We start from the raw sequence: 21,982 nt of genomic DNA, 5'->3' as shown, positions 1-21,982 counted from the left end.
TAAGTGAACTGACGTCCGCATCTTCCAGCAAATGCGACAAGTCAGCCAGTGTATTATTATGTGTGTATTGTGCCAGTGTTTCACACCATTGACGTCGGTTCGGTCTCTGTGGCGCAATCGGTTAGCGCGTTCGGCTGTTAACCGAAAGGTTGGTGGTTCGAGCCCACCCAGGGACGCACTTGTGTTTTGTCAACTTGAATGACTGATATTTCTCCCTTTCACGTTTTACAGATGAACACTGTGAGCGCAAATACCTGCTACAATATGCTGATATCAACTTCAAGCTAGCTCATGATACAAAGAAGATATTTATTAATGTCAGCTCGTCATGTCTTAAACATCCTAATCTACAACACCAACTTTCACACGCACAATAGGAATAAAGTCTAGTGGTAACTCGTTTTACATTTCCCTCATCTGCCAGCTTCCAATGTGGTCTAGTGGTTAGGATTCCTGGCTTTCACCCAGGCGGCCCGGGTTCGATTCCCGGCATTGGAACAATTTCTTTTCCATCTGACAAGAAAATGAGCTCAACTTGAGTAATTATACTTTTCTCATTTTCACAATCATAAGTAAAAAGCATGCATTTCTAGTCATCCATGTAAGTCGTCGATGACCTAACGTCCACATCTTCCAGTAAATGCATCAAGTCAGCCAGTGTGTTATTGTGCAACACAATCCACCGCCTGGAAATTCAGAGATGGAACGCACCATGAGACTTTCCCTTCTTCAACAGTACTTCACTTCCGCGACACCAGTCACATCTCAAAGTCACTCCATACACATCAGTTCGGTCTCTGTGGTGCAATTGGTTAGCGCGTTCGGCTGTTAACCGAAAGGTTGGTGGTTCGAGCCCACCCAGGGACGCACTTGTGTTTTGTCAACTTGAATGACTGATATTTCTCCCTTTCACGTTTTACAGATGAACACTGTGAGCGCAAATACCTGCTACAATATGCTGATATCAACTTCAAGCTAGCTCATGATACAAAGAAGATATTTATTAATGTCAGCTCGTCATCTCTTAAACATCCTAATCTACAACACCAACTTTCACACCCACAATAGGAATAAAGTCTAGTGGTAACTCGTTTTACATTTCCCTCATCTGTCAGCTTCCAATGTGGTCTAGTGGTTAGGATTCCTGGCTTTCACCCAGGCGGCCCGGGTTCGATTCCCGGCATTGGAACAACTTCTTTTCCATCTGACAAGAAAATGAGCTCAACTTGAATAATTATACTTTTCTCATTTTCACAATCATAAGTAAAAAGCATGCATTTCTAGTCATCCATGTAAGTCGTCGATGACCTAACGTCCACATCTTCCAGTAAATGCATCAAGTCAGCCAGTGTGTTATTGTGCAACACAATCCACCGCCTGGAAATTCAGAGATGGAACGCACCATGAGACTTTCCCTTCTTCAACAGTACTTCACTTCCGCGACACCAGTCACATCTCAAAGTCACTCCATACATATCAGTTCGGTCTCTGTGGCGCAATTGGTTAGCGCGTTCGGCTGTTAACCGAAAGGTTGGTGGTTCGAGCCCACCCAGGGACGCACTTGTGTTTTGTCAACTTGAATGACTGATATTTCTCCCTTTCACGTTTTACAGATGAACACTGTGAGCGCAAATACCTGCTACAATATGCTGATATCAACTTCAAGCTAGCTCATGATACAAAGAAGATATTTATTAATGTCAGCTCGTCATGTCTTAAACATCCTAATCTACAACACCAACTTTCACACGCACAATAGGAATAAAGTCTAGTGGTAACTCGTTTTACATTTCCCTCATCTGTCAGCTTCCAATGTGGTCTAGTGGTTAGGATTCCTGGCTTTCACCCAGGCGGCCCGGGTTCGATTCCCGGCATTGGAACAATTTCTTTTCCATCTGACAAGAAAATGTGCTCAACTTGAATAATTATACTTTTTCTCATTTTCACAATCATAAGTAAAAAGCATGCATTTCTGGTCATCCATGTAAGTGCATCGATGACATAACGTCCACATCTTCCAGTAAATGCATCAAGTCAGCCAGTGTGTTATTGTGCAACACAATCCACCGCCTGGAAATTCAGAGATGGAACGCACCATGAGACTTTCCCTTCTTCAACAGTACTTCACTTCCGTGACACCAGTCACATCTCAAAGTCACTCCATACATATCAGTTCGGTCTCTGTGGCGCAATTGGTTAGCGCGTTCGGCTGTTAACCGAAAGGTTGGTGGTTCGAGCCCACCCAGGGACGCACTTGTGTTTTGTCAACTTGAATGACTGATATTTCTCCCTTTCACGTTTTACAGATGAACACTGTGAGCGCAAATACCTGCTACAATATGCTGATATCAACTTCAAGCTAGCTCATGATACAAAGAAGATATTTATTAATGTCAGCTCGTCATCTCTTAAACATCCTAATCTACAACACCAACTTTCACATGCACAATAGGAATAAAGTCTAGTGGTAACTCGTTTTACATTTCCCTCATCTGTCAGCTTCCAATGTGGTCTAGTGGTTAGGATTCCTGGCTTTCACCCAGGCGGCCCGGGTTCGATTCCCGGCATTGGAACAATTTCTTTTCCATCTGACAAGAAAATGAGCTCAACTTGAATAATTATACTTTTCTCATTTTCACAATCATAAGTAAAAAGCATGCATTTCTAGTCATCCATGTAAGTGCATCGATGACCTAACGTCCACATCTTCCAGTAAATGCATCAAGTCAGCCAGTGTGTTATTGTGCAACACAATCCACCGCCTGGAAATTCAGAGATGGAACGCACCATGAGACTTTCCCTTCTTCAACAGTACTTCACTTCCGTGACACCAGTCACATCTCAAAGTCACTCCATACACATACGTTCGGTCTCTGTGGCGCAATTGGTTAGCGCGTTCGGCTGTTAACCGAAAGGTTGGTGGTTCGAGCCCACCCAGGGACGCACTTGTGTTTTGTCAACTTGAATGACTGATATTTCTCCCTTTCACGTTTTACAGATGAACACTGTGAGCGCAAATACCTGCTACAATATGCTGATATCAACTTCAAGCTAGCTCATGATACAAAGAAGATATTTATTAATGTCAGCTCGTCATCTCTTAAACATCCTAATCTACAACACCAACTTTCACACGCACAATAGGAATAAAGTCTAGTGGTAACTCGTTTTACATTTCCCTCATCTGTCAGCTTCCAATGTGGTCTAGTGGTTAGGATTCCTGGCTTTCACCCAGGCGGTAGACCTCCCTTGTTGAGGCGCAACGTGGAAGCAATTTGCAAGTGCTCTGCTATTTATTGTAAGTACTTCAACTTTTGGAAATATTTGACTGTTATTATGAAGGTGTGTTCATATATGTTTCAAGATTACATCTGAACGTGTAATTGGAGGAAATAGAAACCATGAGCCGCCAGGCTGGGGGGCAAAGGCCACCCCCTAGTCAGGTCATCAACAACAATGGCCGCCATCGTGTCTATCAAAAAGAAAACATTGTTCGGGTTCATTATGACAACCAGATTCGCCCTAAAGCATTTGAGCTTTGCAAGGTGTTAGAGCAAGAACTGGGAGACAATACTGTGTACTGCTGTACACCTAGAAACAACAATTATTATGAAATTACTCTAGCGGAAAATGCGCTAGTAAAATCACTTGGAGAGTCTGTTGTTGTTGATCATGAAATATACAAACTTTCGCCTCTTATGAATAACAGAGTTGTAGTTTCATTTATGAACTTGCCCAGCTATACCACAGATGAGGAAATCAGAAACGTCCTACATGCGTTTGGAATAATTGAAGTGGATACCATCCACAGGAGGAAAATCCATGGCACTAATTGGGAAGATGGTACAAGATATACACAAGTAAAATTTCCAACAGGGATTCGCAGTCTTCCCTATAGCGTCAAATTCAGGACACATGAAGGTTTTGATTTTTTCAGAGTTATTCACAACGAGCAAATCAAAGTGTGCTACCACTGCCTTTCAGACCAACACGAAAAAAAGATGTGTCCAAACATTGTATGTAGAAACTGCGGGAACCAAGGACATCTTCAAAACAACTGTCGTGTTCCAAAATGCCACAGATGTAAACTGAAGCCGGTAGACTGTGATTGCTATGGGTATGATGATGCTTCTGATGACATTGATAATGATAATCATGATGATCATGATAAGGATGAGGAAAATGACCTTGATGTTGGCATCATGGACACAGAGACGGATGCAACTCTAGCAAGGTGGCCTATTCTTAATGAATTAACAGTTGAAGATGACAAGGATCAAGAAGGGGTTGATACAATTGTAGATGTCCCCGAGGAAGACAACGAGGAAATGTCACAAGATAAACATGTGACGAATTTTGTGACTGACTCGAACAATGAAACTCAAAATCTTGTCAATGAACTACTATTTGAAATCATTGACAGAAGTGTACATGTTGGCCAATGTAGTTCTGATGCCAAAAAACATATATCTCCGTGTAGTGCTCACTTAGTAAATGATGTGACAGACACACTGTTAGATATTGTACAGAAAGTTAATCGTGAACATCATGACAATAGTGAGGTTGTAGATGTTCATGATGGCATGGCAGCCTCGAATGAGATCAATCACAATGTTCTTTCACAGCCATACCGTGGGGATGGTGCCCCAGGAAGCGTGAAAGGAAAATGGAGAATATCCAAGCCTGATGAAGAGGTAATTAAGGCACATGTTGGGGGAAGAGCCCCTAGAAAAAAGAATGTTGTTAAATCTCGAAAAGGGAAAAAATATAGATGAAACACATGTTGAAGTATAATATGCATCTCTCATTGCTCATCATGTTCAGTATATGGTCATGGAATGTCAATGGTTTGAGAGATGTTGGTAAATTTGAAAAAGTGATGTCACTTATAAACAGTTCACATGTTGATATAACATTCTTACAGGAAACGTTTTGGGACACAACATTTGTTGAAAACTATCAACATATGTGGGCCGGGAAAATTTTATTTTGTAATTCAACCAGCATAAATCGCAGGGGTGTAGCTATATTAGTATCCGAAAATTTTCAACATGAAGTTAGAATGATAGCACACGATTCTGAAGGCAGACTATTAAAAGCAGAAATTGATGTGGATGATAAAAAATATTATTTACTCAATGTTTATGCTCCTAATGGTTTAGAAGAAAAGTTAACATTTTACAAAGAGCTAGAAGGATGGTTAGAACCAAGTAATATGTTTGTAGGGGGAGATTTTAATGATATAGTAGATCCTGTTTTGGATAAAGGCATTAACAATAAAACATTCAATCTAAGAAGTAGTGACACTCTTATTTCCATAATTCAAAAATATTGTATGGTTGATGTATGGAGACACAAAAATTATAATAAAAAGGAGTTCTCCAGAACCCAAACAGTAAATGGTGTTTTAAAACAATCCAGAATTGACTTTTTTCTATTATCCAGACATCTTTTACATAGTGCTATACATTGTTATATCAAATACTGTAAAATGAGCGATCACAACATTGTTTCACTGAAGGTTGATCTCAGTAACATAGAAAAGGGTCCAGGAGTTTGGATTTTTAATAATCAGCTGTTAGAAGATGGTATGTTTTATAATAAAATTCGTCATATTATTGAGGAAGCAAAAGTATGTCCACTTTTTACATCAGAGCCACTTATGTGGTGGGACAACTTGAAATATCAATTTAAAAAGTTTTCAAAATCTTATTCAAGCAAAAAAAGTAGACTGACAAAAAATGATTATTACAACATTCAAAATAAACTTAGAATTGAATATAAAAAAATAGCTTCAACACCGGGGTATCAATCTACACAACTGTGTGATTTAGAACATAAATTAGAAGAATATGACAACAACACCTGTAGGGGTGCTATCTTGAGATCAAAAGCACAATTTACTCTTGAATCTGACAGATGCACTTCTTATTTCTTAAATTTAGAAAAGTCAAAACAGCATGCTAATTCAATCAAAGAACTTATAACTGAAGATGGAACAACGATACGGAATACAGAGGACATTATAGACGCAGCACAATCATTTTATGCCAAGTTATATACAGATGAGGGATTTGATCAAGTAAAAGAACAAGTAGTTGTAAATATGATTCAGAAATCGATTAATGATGAACAAAAAGTTAAATGCGATCTTCCCATTTCTGAAAAACAGTTGACAGAGGCACTGAAAGGAATGAAACATAACAAGACACCAGGTCCAGATGGTTTAACTGTTGAATTCTTCCTCAAGTTTTGGGAGATTTTATGTCCTCTTTTCCATCATGTTACACAGAGTATCTTTGAAGAGAAGGAATTATCTCGTTCTATGAAAACCAGTATTATCAGCTTATTCTATAAAAATAAAGGTGATAAAAGAGATTTAAAATGTTACAGACCTATTTCACTGATCAGTGTTGACTGTAAATTAATATCACGCACATTGTCGCTTAGACTCAAGTCTGTAATGTCAGATAGTATCTCCCCTGAACAATCCTGCTGTGTACCAGGGAGAGACATTGCCCACAATTTACATTCGGTCAGGGATGTAGTTGATATAGTGGATAGTGAAGATAAAGATGCATTTTTAATTAAAGTAGATCAAGAGAAAGCTTTCGATAGAGTTTCACATAATTACTTGTTGGATATTTTACAAAAATTCAATTTTGGGAATAATTTTATATCCTGGATTAGAATTTTGTATACAGACATTAAAAGTTCTGTCAAGTGTAATGGGCATTTAAGTCCATATTTCAAACTATCCCGTGGAGTAAGGCAAGGGGACCCGATGAGTTCCATGCTGTTTGTGCTTATTTCTGAACCATTAAATTTGTTAATAAAAGAGAACCCACATATTCAAGGCATCAACATTGGCAATGTTTCATCTTTAATATATCAACATGCCGATGACACTACTATTACAGTGTGCAACTCACAGTCAGTGGAAAATACTTTTGAAACAATTAAATATTATTGCGAAGCAACTCAAGCCAAGATCAATTTACAAAAGTCGGAGGTGTTACTTCTTGGTAAAGCCAAGTTCAATAAATGTAACATTAGTCTTCCCGTGAAGGTTAAAAAAGATTGTGTTGAACTTCTGGGTATATATCTTGGCTCTGACTTGGCCACTTGTGAGACACTAAATTGGACGAAAAAGATAAATAAAATTCAAACTCTACTTAATTCATGGATTCAACGTCAACTCACACTGCAGGGCAGAGCCACGGTTTTAAACATCCTCATTGCCTCTAGATTATGGTACTCTTTTACAGTGTTACCAGTGCCACACTGGGTAGAAGTAGCCTTTTCCAAAATGTTTTCAAAATTCTTATGGGTAAATAAAAAGCCAAAAATAGCAGCTGTGACATGCATGGGCAAATGTACAGAAGGTGGTTTAAATATACCCAATTTGTGCCTTAAAAAGTATGCTTTAAGATTGAAACTGTTAAAAGCTTTCTTAGATTGTAAATTAGACTCATTATGGAAAGCAACTATGTCTTTCTTCTTTTCAAAATATTTAAATATTGGATTACAATCAAACATACTATGTTTAAAGTTTGAAAAAAAAGATATGTTGCATGTAAATCCTTTTTATGCTGAGTTGTTGCTTGCCTGGGAGGACATCAGTGGTGGTAAGAGAAGCAAACCTACCACTTTACCGGATATAATGTGTCAGCCTTTATTCAACAACCCTCTTATTTTGTATATGAACAAAACTTTGTTGTTTAAATCATTCATTGACGGTGGGATCACTTGCATAAAAGATATTTGCTATGAAGTTATACCACAATTTTTGTCACCTGATAGTATTGTTGAAATTGTACAAGAAACAATACCTGATGTTGATGTGGCCACAATCAAGAATGGTTATGCTGTTATTTTATATGCGCTTCCAACAGATTGGAAACAGATCATATTGTCTGATGCTGTCAGAAATCCTCCTTGTAAAGAAATACTTTGTCCTATAGCGAACGAAGATGTATCAGTGCAGCTGTTTACGGTGAAATATTGTTATGAAATTTTCAGAACAAAATATTTTAAAAAACCAGTTGCCATGAATTGGTGGAATAATATATCTCTTGACATCAACTGGAAAGATGTTTGGGTTAATGTGTATCAAAATGACAAATCAGCCGAATGTATACAACTAGATTTTAAGATTGCCCATAACATTATTTACACATATGACAGACTCAGCCAATTTGGTTTGACAGACACAGATATTTGTCCAGTTTGTGAAAATGAAAAAGAAGATGTGCTGCACTTGTTCATCTTCTGTAAAGAGTTATCGTTCTTACAATCACTATTTGTTGACATCCTCACTGATGTGTGTCAAGATACTGGGTTCACTCTTGGACAATTCTCGCTGTGGTTATTGTTTGGGTTTCTTCCTGAGAGAAGTGTGTCGGCAAAACCATTGTTAGATATACTGTTATCAATTTATCGGTTGGCAGTATTTAAGAGAAGAGTTGTTATAAGCCTAGGTACAGTCTCTTTTCACATAAACACATTTTTCAAATCCTTGGTAAAAAGACATCTCACATTTCTTTTGTATCATTACACAAAAATGAAAAGATTGCATGTCTTTATTTAAAAATACATAATGTCTAATGACCTCATCGAGTTAGATGGGAATGACATTCTTTTGAAACATCCTCTTGATTAGCTCAATTATAAGTTACTTATACTATTTCAATTCACATGAAAGCTTTTTTCAAATCTTTCATAAAGTGTCATTTTAGTTGAATGAATGTTCACTTTTGAAAAATGAATCAATTACAAAGTTGTGTGTACATAATCAAATGTAAAAATCTATTTCTCACATTTCTGTCTTTAGAATTAAAATGTTAACCACTGCCACCCAACTTCTGTGATACCCTTTTTATCTTTGTGGTGGCAGTGTCAGCACTGTCTGCGTTTGTATTATATTCCTGTGAATAAATTTTATAAAGAAAAAAAAAAAAAAAAAAAAGGATTCCTGGCTTTCACCCAGGCGGCCCGGGTTCGATTCCCGGCATTGGAACAATTTCTTTTCCATCTGACAAGAAAATGAGCTCAACTTGAATAATTATACTTTTCTCATTTTCACAATCATAAGTAAAAAGCATGCATTTCTAGTCATCCATGTGAGTGCATCGATGACCTAACGTCCACATCTTCCAGTAAATGCATCAAGTCAGCCAGTGTGTTATTGTGCAACACAATCCACCGCCTGGAAATTCAGAGATGGAACGCACCATGAGACTTTCCCTTCTTCAACAGTACTTCACTTCCGTGACACCAGTCACATCTCAAAGTCACTCCATACACATCAGTTCAGTCTCTGTGGCGCAATTGGTTAGCGCGTTCGGCTGTTAACCGAAAGGTTGGTGGTTCGAGCCCACCCACGGACGCACTTGTGTTTTGTCAACTTGAATGACTGATATTTCTCCCTTTCACGTCCTTTCACGTTTTACAGATGAACACTGTGAGCGCAAATACCTGCTACAATATGCTGATATCAACTTCAAGCTAGCTCATGATACAAAGAAGATATTTATTAATGTCAGCTCGTCATGTCTTAAACATCCTAATCTACAACACCAACTTTCACACGCACAATAGGAATAAAGTCTAGTGGTAACTCGTTTTACATTTCCCTCATCTGTCAGCTTCCAATGTGGTCTAGTGGTTAGGATTCCTGGCTTTCACCCAGGCGGCCCGGGTTCGATTCCCGGCATTGGAACAATTTCTTTTCCATCTGACAAGAAAATGAGCTCAACTTGAATAATTATACTTTTCTCATTTTCACAATCATAAGTAAAAAGCATGCATTTCTAGTCATCCATGTAAGTGCATCGATGACCTAACGTCCACATCTTCCAGTAAATGCATCAAGTCAGCCAGTGTGTTATTGTGCAACACAATCCACCGCCTGGAAATTCAGAGATGGAACGCACCATGAGACTTTCCCTTCTTCAACAGTACTTCACTTCCGTGACACCAGTCACATCTCAAAGTCACTCCATACACATCAGTTCGGTCTCTGTGGCGCAATTGGTTAGCGCGTTCGGCTGTTAACCGAAAGGTTGGTGGTTCGAGCCCACCCAGGGACGCACTTGTGTTTTGTCAACTTGAATGACTGATATTTCTCCCTTTCACGTTTTACAGATGAACACTGTGAGCGCAAATACCTGCTACAATATGCTGATATCAACTTCAAGCTAGCTCATGATACAAAGAAGATATTTATTAATGTCAGCTCGTCATGTCTTAAACATCCTAATCTACAACACCAACTTTCACACGCACAATAAGAATAAAGTCTAGTGGTAACTCGTTTTACATTTCCCTCATCTGTCAGCTTCCAATGTGGTCTAGTGGTTAGGATTCCTGGCTTTCACCCAGGCGGCCCGGGTTCGATTCCCGGCATTGGAACAATTTCTTTTCCATCTGACAAGAAAATGAGCTCAACTTGAATAATTATACTTTTCTCATTTTCACAATCATAAGTAAAAAGCATGCATTTCTAGTCATCCATGTAAGTGCATCGATGACCTAACGTCCACATCTTCCAGTAAATGCATCAAGTCAGCCAGTGTGTTATTGTGCAACACAATCCACCGCCTGGAAATTCAGAGATGGAACGCACCATGAGACTTTCCCTTCTTCAACAGTACTTCACTTCCGTGACACCAGTCACATCTCAAAGTCACTCCATACACATCAGTTCGGTCTCTGTGGCGCAATTGGTTAGCGCGTTCGGCTGTTAACCGAAAGGTTGGTGGTTCGAGCCCACCCAGGGACGCACTTGTGTTTTGTCAACTTGAATGACTGATATTTCTCCCTTTCACGTTTTACAGATGAACACTGTGAGCGCAAATACCTGCTACAATATGCTGATATCAACTTCAAGCTAGCTCATGATACAAAGAAGATATTTATTAATGTCAGCTCGTCATGTCTTAAACATCCTAATCTACAACACCAACTTTCACACGCACAATAAGAATAAAGTCTAGTGGTAACTCGTTTTACATTTCCCTCATCTGTCAGCTTCCAATGTGGTCTAGTGGTTAGGATTCCTGGCTTTCACCCAGGCGGCCCGGGTTCGATTCCCGGCATTGGAACAATTTCTTTTCCATCTGACAAGAAAATGAGCTCAACTTGAATAATTATACTTTTCTCATTTTCACAAGCATAAGTAAAAAGCATGCATTTCTAGTCATCCATGTAAGTGCATCGATGACCTAACGTCCACATCTTCCAGTAAATGCATCAAGTCAGCCAGTGTGTTATTGTGCAACACAATCCACCGCCTGGAAATTCAGAGATGGAACGCACCATGAGACTTTCCCTTCTTCAACAGTACTTCACTTCCGTGACACCAGTCACATCTCAAAGTCACTCCATACACATCAGTTCGGTCTCTGTGGCGCAATTGGTTAGCGCGTTCGGCTGTTAACCGAAAGGTTGGTGGTTCGAGCCCACCCAGGGACGCACTTGTGTTTTGTCAACTTGAATGACTGATATTTCTCCCTTTCACGTTTTACAGATGAACACTGTGAGCGCAAATACCTGCTACAATATGCTGATATCAACTTCAAGCTAGCTCATGATACAAAGAAGATATTTATTAATGTCAGCTCGTCATGTCTTAAACATCCTAATCTACAACACCAACTTTCACACGCACAATAGGAATAAAGTCTAGTGGTAACTAGTTTTACATTTCCCTCATCTGTCAGCTTCCAATGTGGTCTAGTGGTTAGGATTCCTGGCTTTCACCCAGGCGGCCCGGGTTCGATTCCCGGCATTGGAACAATTTCTTTTCCATCTGACAAGAAAATGAGCTCAACTTGAATAATTATACTTTTCTCATTTTCACAATCATAAGTAAAAAGCATGCATTTCTAGTCATCCATGTGAGTGCATCGATGACCTAACGTCCACATCTTCCAGTAAATGCATCAAGTCAGCCAGTGTGTTATTGTGCAACACAATCCACCGCCTGGAAATTCAGAGATGGAACGCACCATGAGACTTTCCCTTCTTCAACAGTACTTCACTTCCGTGACACCAGTCACATCTCAAAGTCACTCCATACACATCAGTTCGGTCTCTGTGGCGCAATTGGTTAGCGCGTTCGGCTGTTAACCGAAAGGTTGGTGGTTCGAGCCCACCCAGGGACGCACTTGTGTTTTGTCAACTTGAATGACTGATATTTCTCCCTTTCACGTTTTACAGATGAACACTGTGAGCGCAAATACCTGCTACAATATGCTGATATCAACTTCAAGCTAGCTCATGATACAAAGAAGATATTTATTAATGTCAGCTCGTCATGTCTTAAACATCCTAATCTACAACACCAACTTTCACACGCACAATAGGAATAAAGTCTAGTGGTAACTCGTTTTACATTTCCCTCATCTGTCAGCTTCCAATGTGGTCTAGTGGTTAGGATTCCTGGCTTTCACCCAGGCGGCCCGGGTTCGATTCCCGGCATTGGAACAATTTCTTTTCCATCTGACAAGAAAATGAGCTCAACTTGAATAATTATACTTTTCTCATTTTCACAATCATAAGTAAAAAGCATGCATTTCTAGTCATCCATGTGAGTGCATCGATGACCTAACGTCCACATCTTCCAGTAAATGCATCAAGTCAGCCAGTGTGTTATTGTGCAACACAATCCACCGCCTGGAAATTCAGAGATGGAACGCACCATGAGACTTTCCCTTCTTCAACAGTACTTCACTTCCGTGACACCAGTCACATCTCAAAGTCACTCCATACACATCAGTTCGGTCTCTGTGGCGCAATTGGTTAGCGCGTTCGGCTGTTAACCGAAAGGTTGGTGGTTCGAGCCCACCCAGGGACGCACTTGTGTTTTGTCAACTTGAATGACTGATATTTCTCCCTTTCACGTCCTTTCACGTTTTACAGATGAACACTGTGAGCGCAAATACCTGCTACAATATGCTGATATCAACTTCAAGCTAGCTCATGATACAAAGAAGATATTTATTAATGTCAGCTCGTCATGTCTTAAACATCCTAATCTACAACACCAACTTTCACACGCACAATAGGAATAAAGTCTAGTGGTAACTCGTTTTACATTTCCCTCATCTGTCAGCTTCCAATGTGGTCTAGTGGTTAGGATTCCTGGCTTTCACCCAGGCGGCCCGGGTTCGATTCCCGGCATTGGAACAATTTCTTTTCCATCTGACAAGAAAATGAGCTCAACTTGAATAATTATACTTTTCTCATTTTCACAATCATAAGTAAAAAGCATGCATTTCTAGTCATCCATGTAAGTGCATCGATGACCTAACGTCCACATCTTCCAGTAAATGCATCAAGTCAGCCAGTGTGTTATTGTGCAACACAATCCACCGCCTGGAAATTCAGAGATGGAACGCACCATGAGACTTTCCCTTCTTCAACAGTACTTCACTTCCGTGACACCAGTCACATCTCAAAGTCACACCATGCACATCAGTTCGGTCTCTGTGGCGCAATTGGTTAGCGCGTTCGGCTGTTAACCGAAAGGTTGGTGGTTCGAGCCCACCCAGGGACGCACTTGTGTTTTGTCAACTTGAATGACTGATATTTCTACCTTTCACGTTTTACAGATGAACACTGTGAGCGCAAATACCTGCTACAATATGCTGATATCAACTTCAAGCTAGCTCATGATACAAAGAAGATATTTATTAATGTCAGCTCGTCATGTCTTAAACATCCTAATCTACAACACCAACTTTCACACGCACAATAGGAATAAAGTCTAGTGGTAACTCGTTTTACATTTCCCTCATCTGTCAGCTTCCAATGTGGTCTAGTGGTTAGGATTCCTGGCTTTCACCCAGGCGGCCCGGGTTCGATTCCCGGCATTGGAACAATTTCTTTTCCATCTGACAAGAAAATGAGCTCAACTTGAATAATTATACTTTTCTCATTTTCACAATCATAAGTAAAAAGCATGCATTTCTAGTCATCCATGTAAGTGCATCGATGACCTAACGTCCACATCTTCCAGTAAATGCATCAAGTCAGCCAGTGTGTTATTGTGCAACACAATCCACCGCCTGGAAATTCAGAGATGGAACGCACCATGAGACTTTCCCTTCTTCAACAGTACTTCACTTCCGTGACACCAGTCACATCTCAAAGTCACTCCATACACATCAGTTCGGTCTCTGTGGCGCAATTGGTTAGCGCGTTCGGCTGTTAACCGAAAGGTTGGTGGTTCGAGCCCACCCAGGGACGCACTTGTGTTTTGTCAACTTGAATGACTGATATTTCTCCCTTTCACGTTTTACAGATGAACACTGTGAGCGCAAATACCTGCTACAATATGCTGATATCAACTTCAAGCTAGCTCATGATACAAAGAAGATATTTATTAATGTCAGCTCGTCATGTCTTAAACATCCTAATCTACAACACCAACTTTCACACGCACAATAGGAATAAAGTCTAGTGGTAACTCGTTTTACATTTCCCTCATCTGTCAGCTTCCAATGTGGTCTAGTGGTTAGGATTCCTGGCTTTCACCCAGGCGGCCCGGGTTCGATTCCCGGCATTGGAACAATTTCTTTTCCATCTGACAAGAAAATGAGCTCAACTTGAATAATTATACTTTTCTCATTTTCACAATCATAAGTAAAAAGCATGCATTTCTAGTCATCCATGTAAGTGCATCGATGACCTAACGTCCACATCTTCCAGTAAATGCATCAAGTCAGCCAGTGTGTTATTGTGCAACACAATCCACCGACTGGAAATTCAGAGATGGAACGCACCATGAGACTTTCCCTTCTTCAACAGTACTTCACTTCCGTGACACCAGTCACATCTCAAAGTCACTCCATACACATCAGTTCGGTCTCTGTGGCGCAATTGGTTAGCGCGTTCGGCTGTTAACCGAAAGGTTGGTGGTTCGAGCACACCCAGGGACGCACTTGTGTTTTGTCAACTTGAATGACTGATATTTCTCCCTTTCACGTCCTTTCACGTTTTACAGATGAACACTGTGAGCGCAAATACCTGCTACAATATCCTGATATCAACTTCAAGCTAGCTCATGATACAAAGAAGATATTTATTAATGTCAGCTCGTCATGTCTTAAACATCCTAATCTACAACACCAACTTTCACACGCACAATAGGAATAAAGTCTAGTGGTAACTCGTTTTACATTTCCCTCATCTGTCAGCTTCCAATGTGGTCTAGTGGTTAGGATTCCTGGCTTTCACCCAGGCGGCCCGGGTTCGATTCCCGGCATTGGAACAATTTCTTTTCCATCTGACAAGAAAATGAGCTCAACTTGAATAATTATACTTTTCTCATTTTCACAATCATAAGTAAAAAGCATGCATTTCTAGTCATCCATGTAAGTGCATCGATGACCTAACGTCCACATCTTCCAGTAAATGCATCAAGTCAGCCAGTGTGTTATTGTGCAACACAATCCACCGCCTGGAAATTCAGAGATGGAACGCACCATGAGACTTTCCCTTCTTCAACAGTACTTCACTTCCGTGACACCAGTCACATCTCAAAGTCACACCATGCACATCAGTTCGGTCTCTGTGGCGCAATTGGTTAGCGCGATCGGCTGTTAACCGAAAGGTTGGTGGTTCGAGCCCACCCAGGGACGCACTTGTGTTTTGTCAACTTGAATGACTGATATTTCTACCTTTCACGTCCTTTCACGTTTTACAGATGAACACTGTGAGCGCAAATACCTGCTACAATATGCTGATATCAACTTCAAGCTAGCTCATGATACAAAGAAGATATTTATTAATGTCAGCTCGTCATGTCTTAAACATCCTAATCTACAACACCAACTTTCACACGCACAATAGGAATAAAGTCTAGTGGTAACTCGTTTTACATTTCCCTCATCTGTCAGCTTCCAATGTGGTCTAGTGGTTAGGATTCCTGGCTTTCACCCAGGCGGCCCGGGTTCGATTCCCGGCATTGGAACAATTTCTTTTCCATCTGACAAGAAAATGAGCTCAACTTGAATAATTATACTTTTCTCATTTTCACAATCATAAGTAAAAAGCATGCATTTCTAGTCATCCATGTGAGTGCATCGATGACCTAACGTCCACATCTTCCAGTAAATGCATCAAGTCAGCCAGTGTGTTATTGTGCAACACAATCCACCGCCTGGAAATTCAGAGATGGAACGCACCATGAGACTTTCCCTTCTTCAACAGTACTTCACTTCCGTGACACCAGTCACATCTCAAAGTCACACCATGCACATCAGTTCGGTCTCTGAGGCGCAATTGGTTAGCCTGTTCGGCTGTTAACCGAAAGGTTGGTGGTTCGAGCCCACCCAGGGACGCACTTGTGTTTTGTCAACTTGAATGACTGATATTTCTCCCTTTCACGTTTTACAGATGAACACTGTGAGCGCAAATGCCTGCTACAATATGCTGATATCAACTTCAAGCTAGCTGATGATACAAAGAAGATATTTATTAATGTCAGCTCGTCATGTCTTAAACATCCTAATCTACAACACCAACTTTCACACGCACAATAGGAATAAAGTCTAGTGGTAACTCGTTTTACATTTCCCTCATCTGTCAGCTTCCAATGTGGTCTAGTGGTTAGGATTCCTGGCTTTCACCCAGGCGGCCCGGGTTCGATTCCCGGCATTGGAACAATTTCTTTTCCATCTGACAAGAAAATGAGCTCAACTTGAATAATTATACTTTTCTCATTTTCACAATCATAAGTAAAAAGCATGCATTTCTAGTCATCCATGTGAGTGCATCGATGACCTAACGTCCACATCTTCCAGTAAATGCATCAAGTCAGCCAGTGTGTTATTGTGCAACACAATCCACCGCCTGGAAATTCAGAGATGGAACGCACCATGAGACTTTCCCTTCTTCAACAGTACTTCACTTCCGTGACACCAGTCACATCTCAAAGTCACTCCATACACATCAGTTCGGTCTCTGTGGCGCAATTGGTTAGCGCGTTCGGCTGTTAACCGAAAGGTTGGTGGTTCGAGCCCACCCAGGGACGCACTTGTGTTTTGTTAACTTGAATGACTGATATTTCTCCCTTTCACGTTTTACAGATGAACACTGTGAGCGCAAATACCTGCTACAATATGCTGATATCAACTTCAAGCTAGCTCATGATACAAAGAAGATATTTATTAATGTCAGCTCGTCATGTCTTAAACATCCTAATCAACAACACCAACTTTCACACGCACAATAGGAATAAAGTCTAGTGGTAACTCGTTTTACATTTCCCTCATCTGTCAGCTTCCAATGTGGTCTAGTGGTTAGGATTCCTGGCTTTCACCCAGGCGGCCCGGGTTCGATTCCTGGCATTGGAACAATTTCTTTTCCATCTGACAAGAAAATGAGCTCAACTTGAATAATTATACTTTTCTCATTTTCACAATCATAAGTAAAAAGCATGCATTTCTAGTCATCCATGTAAGTGCATCGATGACCTAACGTCCACATCTTCCAGTAAATGCATCAAGTCAGCCAGTGTGTTATTGTGCAACACAATCCACCGCCTGGAAATTCAGAGATGGAACGCACCATGAGACTTTCCCTTCTTCAACAGTACTTCACTTCCGTGACACCAGTCACATCTCAAAGTCACACCATGCACATCAGTTCGGTCTCTGTGGCGCAATTGGTTAGCGCGTTCGGCTGTTAACCGAAAGGTTGGTGGTTCGAGCCCACCCAGGGACGCACTTGTGTTTTGTCAACTTGAATGACTGATATTTCTCCCTTTCACGTCCTTTCACGTTTTACAGATGAACACTGTGAGCGCAAATGCCTGCTACAATATGCTGATATCAACTTCAAGCTAGCTCATGATACAAAGAAGATATTTATTAATGTCAGCTCGTCATGTCTTAAACATCCTAATCTACAACACCAACTTTCACACGCACAATAGAAATAAAGTCTAGTGGTAACTCGTTTTACATTTCCCTCATCTGTCAGCTTCCAATGTGGTCTAGTGGTTAGGATTCCTGGCTTTCACCCAGGCGGCCCGGGTTCGATTCCCGGCATTGGAACAATTTCTTTTCCATCTGACAAGAAAATGAGCTCAACTTGAATAATTATACTTTTCTCATTTTCACAATCATAAGTAAAAAGCATGCATTTCTAGTCATCCATGTAAGTGCATCGATGACCTAACGTCCACATCTTTCAGTAAATGCATCAAGTCAGCCAGTGTGTTATTGTGCAACACAATCCACCGCCTGGAAATTCAGAGATGGAACGCACCATGAGACTTTCCCTTCTTCAACAGTACTTCACTTCCGTGACACCAGTCACATCTCAAAGTCACTCCATACACATCAGTTCGGTCTCTGTGGCGCAATTGGTTAGCGCGTTCGGCTGTTAACCGAAAGGTTGGTGGTTCGAGCCCACCCAGGGACGCACTTGTGTTTTGTCAACTTGAATGACTGATATTTCTCCCTTTCACGTTTTACAGATGAACACTGTGAGCGCAAATACCTGCTACAATATGCTGATATCAACTTCAAGTTAGCTCATGATACAAAGAAGATATTTATTAATGTCAGCTCGTCATGTCTTAAACATCCTAATCTACAACACCAACTTTCACACGCACAATAGGAATAAAGTCTAGTGGTAACTCGTTTTACATTTCCCTCATCTGTCAGCTTCCAATGTGGTCTAGTGGTTAGGATTCCTGGCTTTCACCCAGGCGGCCCGGGTTCGATTCCCGGCATTGGAACAATTTCTTTTCCATCTGACAAGAAAATGAGCTCAACTTGAATAATTATACTTTTCTCATTTTCACAATCATAAGTAAAAAGCATGCATTTCTAGTCATCCATGTGAGTGCATCGATGACCTAACGTCCACATCTTCCAGTAAATGCATCAAGTCAGCCAGTGTGTTATTGTGCAACACAATCCACCGCCTGGAAATTCAGAGATGGAACGCACCATGAGACTTTCCCTTCTTCAACAGTACTTCACTTCCGTGACACCAGTCACATCTCAAAGTCACACCATGCACATCAGTTCGGTCTCTGTGGCGCAACTGGTTAGCGCGTTCGGCTGTTAACCGAAAGGTTGGTGGTTCGAGCCCACCCAGGGACGCACTTGTGTTTTGTCAACTTGAATGACTGATATTTCTCCCTTTCACGTTTTACAGATGAACACTGTGAGCGCAAATACCTGCTACAATATGCTGATATCAACTTCAAGCTAGCTCATGATACAAAGAAGATATTTATTAATGTCAGCTCGTCATGTCTTAAACATCCTAATCTACAACACCAACTTTCACACGCACAATAGGAATAAAGTCTAGTGGTAACTCGTTTTACATTTCCCTCATCTGTCAGCTTCCAATGTGGTCTAGTGGTTAGGATTCCTGGCTTTCACCCAGGCGGCCCGGGTTCGATTCCCGGCATTGGAACAATTTCTTTTCCATCTGACAAGAAAATGAGCTCAACTTGAATAATTATACTTTTCTCATTTTCACAATCATAAGTAAAAAGCATGCATTTCTAGTCATCCATGTAAGTGCATCGATGACCTAACGTCCACATCTTCCAGTAAATGCATCAAGTCAGCCAGTGTGTTATTGTGCAACACAATCCACCGCCTGGAAATTCAGAGATGGAACGCACCATGAGACTTTCCCTTCTTCAACAGTACTTCACTTCCGTGACACCAGTCACATCTCAAAGTCACTCCATACACATCAGTTCGGTCTCTGTGGCGCAATTGGTTAGCGCGTTCGGCTGTAAACCGAAAGGTTGGTGGTTCGAGCCCACCCAGGGACGCACTTGTGTTTTGTCAACTTGAATGACTGATATTTCTCCCTTTCACGTTTTACAGATGAACACTGTGAGCGCAAATACCTGCTACAATATGCTGATATCAACTTCAAGCTAGCTCATGATACAAAGAAGATATTTATTAATGTCAGCTCGTCATGTCTTAAACATCCTAATCTACAACACCAACTTTCACACGCACAATAGGAATAAAGTCTAGTGGTAACTCGTTTTACATTTCCCTCATCTGTCAGCTTCCAATGTGGTCTAGTGGTTAGGATTCCTGGCTTTCACCCAGGCGGCCCGGGTTCGATTCCCGGCATTGGAACAATTTCTTTTCCATCTGACAAGAAAATGAGCTCAACTTGAATAATTATACTTTTCTCATTTTCACAATCATAAGTAAAAAGCATGCATTTCTAGTCATCCATGTGAGTGCATCGATGACCTAACGTCCACATCTTCCAGTAAATGCATCAAGTCAGCCAGTGTGTTATTGTGCAACACAATCCACCGACTGGAAATTCAGAGATGGAACGCACCATGAGACTTTCCCTTCTTCAACAGTACTTCACTTCCGTGACACCAGTCACATCTCAAAGTCACTCCATACACATCAGTTCGGTCTCTGTGGCGCAATTGGTTAGCGCGTTCGGCTGTTAACCGAAAGGTTGGTGGTTCGAGCCCACCCAGGGACGCACTTGTGTTTTGTCAACTTGAATGACTGATATTTCTCCCTTTCACGTTTTACAGATGAACACTGTGAGCGCAAATGCCTGCTACAATATGCTGATATCAACTTCAAGCTAGCTCATGATACAAAGAAGATATTTATTAATGTCAGCTCGTCATGTCTTAAACATCCTAATCTACAACACCAACTTTCACACGCACAATAGGAATAAAGTCTAGTGGTAACTCGTTTTACATTTCCCTCATCTGTCAGCTTCCAATGTGGTCTAGTGGTTAGGATTCCTGGCTTTCACCCAGGCGGCCCGGGTTCGATTCCCGGCATTGGAACAATTTCTTTTCCATCTGACAAGAAAATGAGCTCAACTTGAATAATTATACTTTTCTCATTTTCACAATCATAAGTAAAAAGCATGCATTTCTAGTCATCCATGTGAGTGCATCGATGACCTAACGTCCACATCTTCCAGTAAATGCATCAAGTCAGCCAGTGTGTTATTGTGCAACACAATCCACCGCCTGGAAATTCAGAGATGGAACGCACCATGAGACTTTCCCTTCTTCAACAGTACTTCACTTCCGTGACACCAGTCACATCTCAAAGTCACTCCATACACATCAGTTCGGTCTCTGTGGCGCAATTGGTTAGCGCGTTCGGCTGTTAACCGAAAGGTTGGTGGTTCGAGCCCACCCAGGGACGCACTTGTGTTTTGTCAACTTGAATGACTGATATTTCTCCCTTTCACGTTTTACAGATGAACACTGTGAGCGCAAATACCTGCTACAATATGCTGATATCAACTTCAAGCTAGCTCATGATACAAAGAAGATATTTATTAATGTCAGCTCGTCATGTCTTAAACATCCTAATCTACAACACCAACTTTCACACGCACAATAGGAATAAAGTCTAGTGGTAACTCGTTTTACATTTCCCTCATCTGTCAGCTTCCAATGTGGTCTAGTGGTTAGGATTCCTGGCTTTCACCCAGGCGGCCCGGGTTCGATTCCCGGCATTGGAACAATTTCTTTTCCATCTGACAAGAAAATGAGCTCAACTTGAATAATTATACTTTTCTCATTTTCACAATCATAAGTAAAAAGCATGCATTTCTAGTCATCCATGTAAGTGCATCGATGACCTAACGTCCACATCTTTCAGTAAAGGCATCAAGTCAGCCAGTGTGTTATTGTGCAACACAATCCACCGCCTGGAAATTCAGAGATGGAACGCACCATGAGACTTTCCCTTCTTCAACAGTACTTCACTTCCGTGACACCAGTCACATCTCAAAGTCACACCATGCACATCAGTTCGGTCTCTGAGGCGCAATTGGTTAGCCTGTTCGGCTGTTAACCGAAAGGTTGGTGGTTCGAGCCCACCCAGGGACGCACTTGTGTTTTGTCAACTTGAATGACTGATATTTCTCCCTTTCACGTTTTACAGATGAACACTGTGAGCGCAAATACCTGCTACAA

At 40.9% G+C, this 21,982-nt stretch overlaps 46 non-coding genes across 46 annotated transcripts; all 46 read left to right on the top strand.

Moving 5' to 3' along the window:
• Positions 1–102: 102 nt before the first annotated feature.
• Trnan-guu lies at positions 103–176 on the top strand. Its single transcript has one exon. It is a non-coding gene; the product is annotated as a tRNA-Asn (tRNA).
• A 250-nt stretch (positions 177–426) lies between these two features.
• Trnae-uuc lies at positions 427–498 on the top strand. Its single transcript has one exon. It is a non-coding gene; the product is annotated as a tRNA-Glu (tRNA).
• A 295-nt stretch (positions 499–793) lies between these two features.
• On the top strand, positions 794–867 carry Trnan-guu. Its single transcript has one exon. It is a non-coding gene; the product is annotated as a tRNA-Asn (tRNA).
• Positions 868–1,117: 250 nt separating this feature from the next.
• Positions 1,118–1,189, top strand: Trnae-uuc. Its single transcript has one exon. It is a non-coding gene; the product is annotated as a tRNA-Glu (tRNA).
• Positions 1,190–1,484: 295 nt separating this feature from the next.
• Positions 1,485–1,558, top strand: Trnan-guu. The gene has a single exon. It is a non-coding gene; the product is annotated as a tRNA-Asn (tRNA).
• Positions 1,559–1,808: 250 nt separating this feature from the next.
• Trnae-uuc lies at positions 1,809–1,880 on the top strand. The gene has a single exon. It is a non-coding gene; the product is annotated as a tRNA-Glu (tRNA).
• Positions 1,881–2,177: 297 nt separating this feature from the next.
• Positions 2,178–2,251, top strand: Trnan-guu. Its single transcript has one exon. It is a non-coding gene; the product is annotated as a tRNA-Asn (tRNA).
• Positions 2,252–2,501: 250 nt separating this feature from the next.
• Trnae-uuc lies at positions 2,502–2,573 on the top strand. Its single transcript has one exon. It is a non-coding gene; the product is annotated as a tRNA-Glu (tRNA).
• A 296-nt stretch (positions 2,574–2,869) lies between these two features.
• Positions 2,870–2,943, top strand: Trnan-guu. Its single transcript has one exon. It is a non-coding gene; the product is annotated as a tRNA-Asn (tRNA).
• A 6,372-nt stretch (positions 2,944–9,315) lies between these two features.
• Trnan-guu lies at positions 9,316–9,389 on the top strand. Its single transcript has one exon. It is a non-coding gene; the product is annotated as a tRNA-Asn (tRNA).
• Positions 9,390–9,649: 260 nt separating this feature from the next.
• Trnae-uuc lies at positions 9,650–9,721 on the top strand. The gene has a single exon. It is a non-coding gene; the product is annotated as a tRNA-Glu (tRNA).
• Positions 9,722–10,017: 296 nt separating this feature from the next.
• Positions 10,018–10,091, top strand: Trnan-guu. Its single transcript has one exon. It is a non-coding gene; the product is annotated as a tRNA-Asn (tRNA).
• Positions 10,092–10,341: 250 nt separating this feature from the next.
• On the top strand, positions 10,342–10,413 carry Trnae-uuc. The gene has a single exon. It is a non-coding gene; the product is annotated as a tRNA-Glu (tRNA).
• A 296-nt stretch (positions 10,414–10,709) lies between these two features.
• Trnan-guu lies at positions 10,710–10,783 on the top strand. Its single transcript has one exon. It is a non-coding gene; the product is annotated as a tRNA-Asn (tRNA).
• A 250-nt stretch (positions 10,784–11,033) lies between these two features.
• Trnae-uuc lies at positions 11,034–11,105 on the top strand. Its single transcript has one exon. It is a non-coding gene; the product is annotated as a tRNA-Glu (tRNA).
• A 296-nt stretch (positions 11,106–11,401) lies between these two features.
• On the top strand, positions 11,402–11,475 carry Trnan-guu. The gene has a single exon. It is a non-coding gene; the product is annotated as a tRNA-Asn (tRNA).
• A 250-nt stretch (positions 11,476–11,725) lies between these two features.
• Trnae-uuc lies at positions 11,726–11,797 on the top strand. Its single transcript has one exon. It is a non-coding gene; the product is annotated as a tRNA-Glu (tRNA).
• Positions 11,798–12,093: 296 nt separating this feature from the next.
• Positions 12,094–12,167, top strand: Trnan-guu. Its single transcript has one exon. It is a non-coding gene; the product is annotated as a tRNA-Asn (tRNA).
• A 250-nt stretch (positions 12,168–12,417) lies between these two features.
• On the top strand, positions 12,418–12,489 carry Trnae-uuc. The gene has a single exon. It is a non-coding gene; the product is annotated as a tRNA-Glu (tRNA).
• Positions 12,490–12,785: 296 nt separating this feature from the next.
• Trnan-guu lies at positions 12,786–12,859 on the top strand. The gene has a single exon. It is a non-coding gene; the product is annotated as a tRNA-Asn (tRNA).
• Positions 12,860–13,119: 260 nt separating this feature from the next.
• Positions 13,120–13,191, top strand: Trnae-uuc. Its single transcript has one exon. It is a non-coding gene; the product is annotated as a tRNA-Glu (tRNA).
• Positions 13,192–13,487: 296 nt separating this feature from the next.
• Trnan-guu lies at positions 13,488–13,561 on the top strand. Its single transcript has one exon. It is a non-coding gene; the product is annotated as a tRNA-Asn (tRNA).
• A 250-nt stretch (positions 13,562–13,811) lies between these two features.
• Positions 13,812–13,883, top strand: Trnae-uuc. The gene has a single exon. It is a non-coding gene; the product is annotated as a tRNA-Glu (tRNA).
• A 296-nt stretch (positions 13,884–14,179) lies between these two features.
• Trnan-guu lies at positions 14,180–14,253 on the top strand. The gene has a single exon. It is a non-coding gene; the product is annotated as a tRNA-Asn (tRNA).
• A 250-nt stretch (positions 14,254–14,503) lies between these two features.
• On the top strand, positions 14,504–14,575 carry Trnae-uuc. Its single transcript has one exon. It is a non-coding gene; the product is annotated as a tRNA-Glu (tRNA).
• Positions 14,576–14,871: 296 nt separating this feature from the next.
• On the top strand, positions 14,872–14,945 carry Trnan-guu. The gene has a single exon. It is a non-coding gene; the product is annotated as a tRNA-Asn (tRNA).
• A 260-nt stretch (positions 14,946–15,205) lies between these two features.
• Trnae-uuc lies at positions 15,206–15,277 on the top strand. Its single transcript has one exon. It is a non-coding gene; the product is annotated as a tRNA-Glu (tRNA).
• A 296-nt stretch (positions 15,278–15,573) lies between these two features.
• Trnan-guu lies at positions 15,574–15,647 on the top strand. The gene has a single exon. It is a non-coding gene; the product is annotated as a tRNA-Asn (tRNA).
• A 260-nt stretch (positions 15,648–15,907) lies between these two features.
• On the top strand, positions 15,908–15,979 carry Trnae-uuc. Its single transcript has one exon. It is a non-coding gene; the product is annotated as a tRNA-Glu (tRNA).
• A 296-nt stretch (positions 15,980–16,275) lies between these two features.
• Trnan-guu lies at positions 16,276–16,349 on the top strand. The gene has a single exon. It is a non-coding gene; the product is annotated as a tRNA-Asn (tRNA).
• A 250-nt stretch (positions 16,350–16,599) lies between these two features.
• On the top strand, positions 16,600–16,671 carry Trnae-uuc. Its single transcript has one exon. It is a non-coding gene; the product is annotated as a tRNA-Glu (tRNA).
• Positions 16,672–16,967: 296 nt separating this feature from the next.
• Positions 16,968–17,041, top strand: Trnan-guu. Its single transcript has one exon. It is a non-coding gene; the product is annotated as a tRNA-Asn (tRNA).
• A 250-nt stretch (positions 17,042–17,291) lies between these two features.
• On the top strand, positions 17,292–17,363 carry Trnae-uuc. The gene has a single exon. It is a non-coding gene; the product is annotated as a tRNA-Glu (tRNA).
• A 296-nt stretch (positions 17,364–17,659) lies between these two features.
• On the top strand, positions 17,660–17,733 carry Trnan-guu. The gene has a single exon. It is a non-coding gene; the product is annotated as a tRNA-Asn (tRNA).
• A 260-nt stretch (positions 17,734–17,993) lies between these two features.
• On the top strand, positions 17,994–18,065 carry Trnae-uuc. Its single transcript has one exon. It is a non-coding gene; the product is annotated as a tRNA-Glu (tRNA).
• A 296-nt stretch (positions 18,066–18,361) lies between these two features.
• Trnan-guu lies at positions 18,362–18,435 on the top strand. Its single transcript has one exon. It is a non-coding gene; the product is annotated as a tRNA-Asn (tRNA).
• Positions 18,436–18,685: 250 nt separating this feature from the next.
• Positions 18,686–18,757, top strand: Trnae-uuc. The gene has a single exon. It is a non-coding gene; the product is annotated as a tRNA-Glu (tRNA).
• A 296-nt stretch (positions 18,758–19,053) lies between these two features.
• Positions 19,054–19,127, top strand: Trnan-guu. Its single transcript has one exon. It is a non-coding gene; the product is annotated as a tRNA-Asn (tRNA).
• A 250-nt stretch (positions 19,128–19,377) lies between these two features.
• Positions 19,378–19,449, top strand: Trnae-uuc. Its single transcript has one exon. It is a non-coding gene; the product is annotated as a tRNA-Glu (tRNA).
• A 296-nt stretch (positions 19,450–19,745) lies between these two features.
• On the top strand, positions 19,746–19,819 carry Trnay-gua. Its single transcript has one exon. It is a non-coding gene; the product is annotated as a tRNA-Tyr (tRNA).
• Positions 19,820–20,069: 250 nt separating this feature from the next.
• Positions 20,070–20,141, top strand: Trnae-uuc. Its single transcript has one exon. It is a non-coding gene; the product is annotated as a tRNA-Glu (tRNA).
• A 296-nt stretch (positions 20,142–20,437) lies between these two features.
• Trnan-guu lies at positions 20,438–20,511 on the top strand. The gene has a single exon. It is a non-coding gene; the product is annotated as a tRNA-Asn (tRNA).
• A 250-nt stretch (positions 20,512–20,761) lies between these two features.
• Trnae-uuc lies at positions 20,762–20,833 on the top strand. Its single transcript has one exon. It is a non-coding gene; the product is annotated as a tRNA-Glu (tRNA).
• A 296-nt stretch (positions 20,834–21,129) lies between these two features.
• Positions 21,130–21,203, top strand: Trnan-guu. Its single transcript has one exon. It is a non-coding gene; the product is annotated as a tRNA-Asn (tRNA).
• Positions 21,204–21,453: 250 nt separating this feature from the next.
• Trnae-uuc lies at positions 21,454–21,525 on the top strand. The gene has a single exon. It is a non-coding gene; the product is annotated as a tRNA-Glu (tRNA).
• Positions 21,526–21,821: 296 nt separating this feature from the next.
• Positions 21,822–21,895, top strand: Trnan-guu. Its single transcript has one exon. It is a non-coding gene; the product is annotated as a tRNA-Asn (tRNA).
• The last annotated feature ends 87 nt before the right edge of the window (positions 21,896–21,982 follow it).

This window comes from Haliotis rufescens, unplaced genomic scaffold (assembly GCF_023055435.1).
Source record: "Haliotis rufescens isolate VD_foot unplaced genomic scaffold, xgHalRufe1.0.p SCAF_1, whole genome shotgun sequence".
NCBI lineage: Eukaryota > Metazoa > Mollusca > Gastropoda > Lepetellida > Haliotidae > Haliotis > Haliotis rufescens.
The sequence above is the reverse complement of the archived record's forward strand: the minus strand, read 5'-3'. Positions and strand labels throughout refer to the sequence as shown.